The sequence below is a fragment of the Meleagris gallopavo genome, chromosome 2 (assembly GCF_000146605.3).
Source record: "Meleagris gallopavo isolate NT-WF06-2002-E0010 breed Aviagen turkey brand Nicholas breeding stock chromosome 2, Turkey_5.1, whole genome shotgun sequence".
Taxonomy (NCBI): domain Eukaryota; kingdom Metazoa; phylum Chordata; class Aves; order Galliformes; family Phasianidae; genus Meleagris; species Meleagris gallopavo.
Window position 1 is genome coordinate 290,708 of NC_015012.2, and position 8,534 is coordinate 299,241.

Below are 8,534 nucleotides of genomic sequence, written 5' to 3' on the forward strand. Positions count from 1 at the left end.
CCTTCCTTCCTTTCCCTCTCCCCCCCTTCTTAATTCTGCAGAGGAGTCATCCCCTGGAAGCCCCAGAATGTTAGCTTTGGTTTTAAGTCTAGATTTCACAAAAGAGTTACCACCCCCCCAAGCGGACCACTACACATGTGAAACGAGTTGTGGGATCTCAGCTCAGCACCTTCTGCTCCCTTCACAAAACTCAGGCAGCAGCTTGGGTGCTAAGTCAGTTCCCTGTCCAATTTTTGGGGAGGGTCTCCATTCCTGTGTCCCCATGTTACTTGGACTTGCTGTCCAAGTGCAATCAGACTTTGCAGAACTGCCCCAAGGGTCCTTCAGCTCCTGCACATCCCCACAGTGCAATCCAGATTTGTGCTGTGCAACGCTTGGGAATAATTCATGGTAACCCTTCCTCAAAAAACAACTCAACCTTCCACCCCACCTTTGTATTTCCTATTGCTACTTTCACACCCAACCATTTTATTTCATCGTGACCTGAGCATTAAAGATACAAGAACCAACGATCATTTGTCGCTGTGAATCAGGTCCTCTTCTTTTATGTTAATTAAAAAAAAAAAACCCACAGAATTTGTTTAGTGGCACTTGGCTTGTTTGATCAGAAAGAAAAAAATTATGACAGGTGAGTACGGTCTGTTTGTAGCAGATAAAGGGAGCATAATAAAAGCAGAAGAATACGGCGATTGCTTTCCAGGCAGCCAAGCATCAAAACACATTCACTTGTATGAAAAGTTTATCCAATTATTGCCGACCGGATGACGCTTGTTATGTTGTGTTACTCTTTTCATTTTAATCTAAATTGCTGTTTCTTTCTCTCTGATATGGCAATCGGTCATAAAGAGTTGACCACCATTAAAGCTGTTTGATTTGGAACCCTGTAGTGTTTGACTAAGAGGGTAAATGCAAATTTGATGAAAGAATAAGGATAAATTTACATATCAGCTTCGGCTCACATGGAGAGAGTAAACATTCTGTTTATCTCAAGTGTCACTTTATGATTTCAGTAGAATATAAAACTGACCTTGGTCCAGACATTGCAAAAGACCTGAATGAAATATATTGTTGTCTAAATACAATTTACTCAAGTAGAAGTTGTCAGCAAACCCGGCGTAACTCAGCAAACAGGGTGAGACAGCGGGGTCGCCGAGACAAAATTGTCCCCATCGACTCCAAAATGAAAATCTCCCCCTCTTTGTGGCATGAAAGGGACACACATCCCGGCGGGGTTTGCTTCCTAAATCACTGCGGGCGACTCGCTGCCTATCGGCGGCACATGGGGAGCATCCGAGAACGATGTCAAAGCACTGCGGGTTGTCGGCTAAATGTCTGGAATCCTCTGGTTGTCATTCTTTCACTCGCCGCTCCAGGCTCTTACGCTATATTTTCTCCTGCTCCTCCAAAGCGTTGAAAATAAATGTAAGGAAGAATGGAGGTTTTCTACCCCCCTCCTCCCCGCCCCGGCAGATAAGCGATGCTTAATGCAGGGTGAGAATTGGCAGCGTGGTACTTAATGAATGGCTTTGCTTATTTAACGAGGAGACAGAGTGAAAATTACTGAACAAGTAAATAAGAAAGTAATTGGAACCAGTGCCCAAAGAGCAGCGTGGGGAAGCATGAACGATAATCTATTTTTCCAGGCAAAGAAATAAAGCGTCTGCTGCAGCGGTTCGGAGCTGGTCCCTAAGGCAGGTGATGCTGGTGCTGGCGGGGTTGGTTTGTCCCCACACTGGAGATATGGGTGAGTGTGACACTGCCTGCATAGCACCCAGCTGGAGGAGCTGGGGACAGGCAGGGACAAAGGCTGGGAGACAAAAGGCGGAGAGATAGGGATCGATGTGCAGATGCGTTGGTGGGGTTATCCGTGGTGTGGGCTATTTGCTATTGGAAACATGTGTGGTTTTGAGCTCATTGGGGCTTCCTAGAAATTGGATTTCCAGGGCTGGGCTGTGGTAACTCTGCTGCCTGGGTGCATCCTTTGGTCTCACGGCAAGTAGATGTGAGTATGATGCACTGAGCAGGTGATGCACAATATTCACCTGATTCTGGACTTCACGCTGTGTGTTCTGGGCTGATTTGTGCTTTAGAAGAGTAATATTTTGCAATTTTCATTTACCTGGGCTCAGAGTTCTTTTAAAATCCCCTTTCTGTTCCATAACTTCTCATTTAATCTCAGCCACGCAAAGCCAAAAATCCATGGGTTAGAAATGGAGATGGAGCCGGTGTCCCAGTGAGCCAGTTACCAACCTCATCCTCTGGCAATAGGTAGCACAAAAAGGCAGAACAACAAAGCAGAACCCTTAAAAAGCTTGATCTCCCCCAGGATGGATGCCCACCGAAGAACCAGCAACGCGATCTCCAGGGCGGTATCGGGAGATCTCCTGCCACAACCACTTGATCTTTTTCCCCATTAATAGAGATTATTTGCACTTCTAAAAGCCTGAACAAGACTGCAGCTCCTGGGGGCCGGGAGCAGGCTGGGAGAACAAGGGATTTGGGCTGACCCCATGAAATTCCCCGCTGGTGCTTTGTTTCAGAGCAGCCCAGAATTAGCTGAGGGGACAGTCGGTATTGCAAAGGAGGGAGGAGATGAATCCTTGCTAGCAATAGGAACTGGATTAGATCGTGCTGTTCATCCTGGGCACTGCACTCAGCTGGTCTGCACAGCCTGTTCTTACCTTGTTGGGGCTGAATCCAGGATTTTTGGCCCAGATGCTCCCTGGGCATTGCTCTGTTCAAACCTCGCCTGTGGGTGCTGGGGAAACCAGGGACTGGGAGGATGCTGGGGGGCTGCTGTGCTGCTGTGTGCGCCCAGCACCTCCTGGGTGCCAGGGCTGGGACAGGAAGGAACACGATGTCAGGGATACCATGGGGACACCTTGGGTGGAGGGATACACTAAAGGTGTTGAAGGATGAAATTTGGTGGCTGCTGAGCCAGATGTAGCCCTGTGCATCCCACTGGCCTTGACGCATTGCACTTACCTCCAAAAGCCAGGAGCAGTCCAAAGGCCCTTCCTGAGCCGTTATGCCGCATGGCAATGCTGTCCCAACAAAGGGACGTGTCTACCTGGGCTGTGGGCAGGAACCATCCCTGAGCAGTGAGCTGGGCTGCTAATGGAGTCGCTGACACCTCCTCAATTACAGCAGTGCTGCCGGCCGCTGAGTAATGAAGGAATTTTCCTCTTTTTGCACCCTGAATACTAATTGACACGGGCTCAGGCGCAACGTCAGAGCAGGAGGATGGTGCCATCTAAAGGAGCCGAAAGCACAGAAGAACAGCAGAAAAAAGGAGCATCTGGATTGTTTGGGCTGATCCTCCCCTGCCTTTTGGCTGCTTGCCCCATTTCCCAGTGCCGTGGCGAAATATCAGTGTTTTCCTCTCTCCATTCCCCCCTACCTGTCCCTACAGTGTCTTCCTCTCTCCATTCCCCCCTATTTGCCACCCAGATGCCATGAGGCAGCCTGGGAGCAGCACCTCAGCACAGCAGGGGAAGTTTCTGATGGGCTTTGGGTGTTTTTATGCTACCTTAGAGATAATGGGGCAGAGTTTATCTTTTCCCTGCAAAGCTGGCATTCAAGGGCGTTTTCTCTTCTTGTTGCCACCCACTCTGCTTCATGCAAGCAGTACCACAAATCCAAGGGCATGCTGACACCTGGCCAGCCGCAGTGCCCCGTTGGGGTGCAGCAGGCAATGCACCCCAAACCCTCACGGTCCATCTGCAGGGCTCTGTGGGTCCGGGTTCCAGGAGTGCCCCTGCTCATTGCGCGCTGCCTGGCCACGAGCCAGGGCTGTGAACTCAGCTGAAAACCCTGCTGCTGTCTGGCACGGGTCAACCTGTGGGCACATCTGCTGGCAGCCTGACCCAGCTTCAACTCCCTCTGATGAATTCCCTTTGTCGGAAGGGCAACAGTCATCCAAAAAATTCTCTTGGCATAGGCAGCTAACAAGCCCAAACCAACCCCAGCATTCCTATTTTATTTTTTTGTCTCGCTGCACGCTATGAAAGGCACATCCATCTGTCATGATTTACAGAGTCACCACAAGAATCCGGAGAGATGGGGCTGCCGGCCCAATTCCAGGTACGTGAGGTGGGCTATTGCTTTTGTTTGGGCAATTAATTAATTTTCGCCGGGCTTTCACTTCTACGGCCTCTTTTCCACTTCCCAGGTTGCTCAACTTCAAAATCAATACGACCACCCCGTGATAAAGACGTCATGCTGAATGTATATGTCATTAATCACTGGAGTTACCTTTCAACCCATCGCGTTTCCTTTGTTGGAGCCTTCCCTCGCAGTACTGGAAAAACAAATAGACACATTTATAACAACCCCTTAGGGCTAAGTCAACAGTTGAATTCACCTCCTTAATCAACATCTTGGGCTTAACAGAGATCATCTCTAAAACTCCTCAAAGAGCAACAAAGCAGTAACTGTATTTTCCCAGTAGAGGTAATTGGGATTTTTACATGGCGTGATGATAGACCTCATTGAAAAGTTTTCCTAGCTTGGTGTGGGGAGTCCTGAAGCCATTGCCCAAGCCAAAGGGAGCGCTCGGATACCTGGTGGCATTGCTAAGGCACGCCGGGGCATGTTTCTGAAGCCATTAATGTTTGGCTTTGGTGTGATGGAAGATGAAAGGCCTGGAGTCCCGTGCTTTCAGCCACCCAAACTCTGTGAAACAGGCTACGCCATGCCTCCATCCTATTCGGATGTGCAGAGCCATCTCCAGGAAAAGAGCAATTCAGAGGTCACCAAGCCAAGAGCACTGCTGGAACACCAAGCTGTGCGGCATCCCTCTGTGCTGCCTTCCCAAAATCTGCCCTGCAGCCCGAGGATGAGCAGCCCAGTGCCCAAGTATCCCAAACATTTCTGAATGAAAGTGACAGGTTAAGATCCTCCGCATAAAACATACCTAGCAAAGTCTATTTGCAAAGTAAATTTACTCTGGATTTCTGATACCTTGGAAAGTTTTTTCTATTATATTTATTTAAAATTACAACAGTTTACATTAGAAACAAGCTCAAACAATTAAGGTAAAAGATAAATAACTGCATACAGTTTAATTTTACAAAATGCAAACACACATCTTTCATTGTTCCATTATCCGAGTATTAAGTGCAATATAATTGTCTGATGCATTTTCGCTGACTTAAATGCTCTGAAGTTAAACAGGCCTGACTTTTATGAAATCATCTCTATTTTTCTTCTCTGTGCCGGCAGCAGCAGAGGTGGCTCATAGTTTTGGGGGACACGTAGCAGCGAGATGTGCCCTCAGTGCTTTGTAGCATCTTTCCTGGGGTGAGGAACCTAGGGGGGTTGGGCTGAGAAGCAGAGGGTTCCTGTGGATATCAGATGGCACCAAAGAGTGTTCGGCCCCAAGAAGTCCCCAGAACTGGGAGAGATCCCTTGGGAAGGGTGAAGCTCCCAGCTCTGCCATCAGCTGTTGTGCGACACATGCCCTGTGTTCCTTGCTCCCCTGGGGGATGTGCAATTGTCAGGATTGGCTTTGAAATAATCCTTTTAGAAGGATGACAAAAAGAAGAACAGGAGGCTTATGTGCTTATGGGGTAAGGTTGGTACTGTATGTATCACAGCAGCTCATAAAGTGATGTTATATAAACAGCAGAGTACCCAAAGGTCTTGGAGACAGAGGGCTTGATTTCTGAGGAATATGCTGTGTCTTAAGGAAGATTTGGTGTGCTGGCAAGGGGGAAAGTTGACATTATCTGACTAGGGACAGACACTCCCCGAGATGAAGAGCCTGAAAATTACTGTGGGTTTTAACTGAGGCAAGAAACGTGAGAGGAGGAACAGGGCAAGGTGCCAGCCAACAGGCAGGTGGGGACATGGTGGGGCAGCAAGCCTAGCCATGCGGGGCCTTCCCCATAACCTCATCCTCAGTGGATTCTCGAGCTGCTCCTCCAGCAGGCTGGGACAAAACCTTAATGGTGGCTTTGCTTTTTCTCCATCCTCCCACCCCAAGAGATGCAAGGTAGAGGGATGCAGAGGGGAATGTCACAGAAGGACCATGGGCACCTGGATTTGGGGTCAGCACTGGGTTTCTGCAGGCCAGCACTAGGTTTGACCTCCTGCTTCTTCATGCAACAATGCGTGCAGCTCAGGTGCCAGTTTGGGGCATGTGCATGCAAATGTGTGGATTTGAGGGGAATGAGACACAGATGCACTCCACCTTCATCCTTAGGCCTCCAAGTGTCTGGGGCTGGCCAGAGGGCATGCGGGAGCTTGGATGAGCCAAACTTTACCCAATGTCCCTAATTCGTGGTGTTCATCATAGAATCATAGAATCATAGAATCATAGAATCATAGAATCACAGAATCATAGAATGGGTTGGATTGGAATGGACCTCAAGGATCATGAGGCTCCAACCCCTCTGCCACATGCAGGGCCACCAACCTCCACATTTAATACCAGACCAGGCTGCCCAGGGCCCCATCCAACCTGGCCTCGAACACCTCCAGGGATGGACGGGGCATCCACAGCCTCTCTGGGCAGTTTTCCAGCACCTCACCATTCTCATAGTAAAGAACTTCCCTCTGATATCCAACCTAAATCTTCCCTCCTTCCGCTTAAAACCATTTCCCCTTATCCTGCCATTATCTACTCTTGTTAAGGATTCATAGGAATTCTGCTGGAAAAGCCACTGGAAAAGGAGAAACAATGTGAGAACTGTCCCAGGGAGTGACATAGAGAGGAGAGAATGGGAAAAAGTGGGAAAGGCAACACTCAACCAGCAGGAGGAGGTTGAGGACAGGGGTGACCCGGGACACCAATCCATAGCAGTGGGGCCCCAGGAATGTGCCCACCCCTTCTCACTTGGGCACCCCTGGGGAGTGGGTCGGGGTCCTCGCATCCCCTCTGCCTGTGGTTCCCTGGGACAAAACATGAATACCTCCCACCAAGTGCACTCAGCACATACGTGTTTGCCAAGCCATTATCTACTCCTGGGTTATGAGAAAGCATTTGTGTTTCAACGGGAATCCAATCAATAAATTCCACAGTCTTTCACCCTCTCTTCTCAGCAAACATATCCATCCCGCCCTTCTACAACTGGGTTTTCTCCCTTTGCTGGAGTTAAATATTTGTGGGGCCTCTTGTTAAAACATCGGGAGCAGCAGGCTGTGAGGGAGGGCTCCCAGCAGCACTGGGTGGGGCTTTCACAGGGAAAGCCTCTTCTTCCCTGCTATTCTTGTGCTGTTATTCCCAATCCAACCAGCGATTCCAGCCACAAAAAAAAGACAAATCAAAGGGAAGACCCATGGCCATTCCTGCACCAGAACTGCATTGATGGGGAATTTTTCCAAGGAACTCGTAACAACCGTATTATATCAGGGTAGTATTTAACTGGGGCTATTAGAAGGGTAGTCCTTCATTCATTGAAGCTAAGGGGAAATATCTTGAAGCCTTAATGTATTGGTTTTTGTTTTGTTTTTTTTTGCATGACATGCTGAAGCTTGTGAATGGGAGCCTTTTGTTCCTCCAAAAAAAAATAATAATAATAATAATCCAGCAGACAATTGCATGTGAAAGCACCATCTATATTTAACAGATGACCTGTCAAGAGCTAGGCAGCCGGTTACCCTCCAACCACATGCTGAGATAAACGAGAGCATGCAAGGCTTGCACTCCAAAGGTGAATGGAGGCCTCCAAAAACAAGGCTTTGGTGGCCATGATCCAGGTAGCACTGAAAAGCCCCGTGGGTGCTGGATGCGGACCTGTGGGAGCAGCGGGGCCAACAGAAATAAATAACTCTCACACGCTCACACTCTTTAAACTATTCGGGCCTTCATGTGTATTCATGAGTCAAGCATCGGTGTGAAGGCTAACAGGGAAACGATGCTGGTAAACCACAAATCCTCTGAATCAATAGCGTTCCGTTTGCCATACTAATAACGGCGAGCCGTGCCGCACGCGGTGCTAGTGAGAGGCTGCTGGAGCAGGTTAGGGTTTTTGTGCACTTTGCATGCACAACAAGGGAAAGTGGCATCCCGAGCTAACAGTGGAGAGATGCGGTGTCTGGAGCACATCTGCAGGGGCAGGCGTGGATCTTCTTCTCATGCAGCGTTCTCCAGAGGGATCCAGGGATGAATCCCTTGCTGGCTCGTTGACAGGTGAGGCTGCTTCCAAATGCTGTGGAGCTCCATCAGAAGGGCCTTGCAGGCTCTGCTTTAGCCCAGATCCAGGCTGAAGCATTCAAGGAGAAACCAGTGGGGAGATACAGATGATCCAGGGATGGAATACTTTGCTGTGACCTAGGAGAAGGCTTACAGCAAGCAAACTACTTGCATGCTGAAAGCATAATTTGGGCAGAAAACAGTTAAGCAGCTAGAAAATTGGTTGTGAAAGCCATTTAGATACCTAGAGTGATGGGCAAATAGTGGGTGAGATTTGGACAATCAGTTGGCTTTGCGGGTCAAGTACCTTGTTAGCTCCTGGTGGGAGGCAGGGAGATGGGGGACGCCATGTAGCACATCCAGAGCCAGCCACTCTGCAGGGCAGGAGGTACTAAAG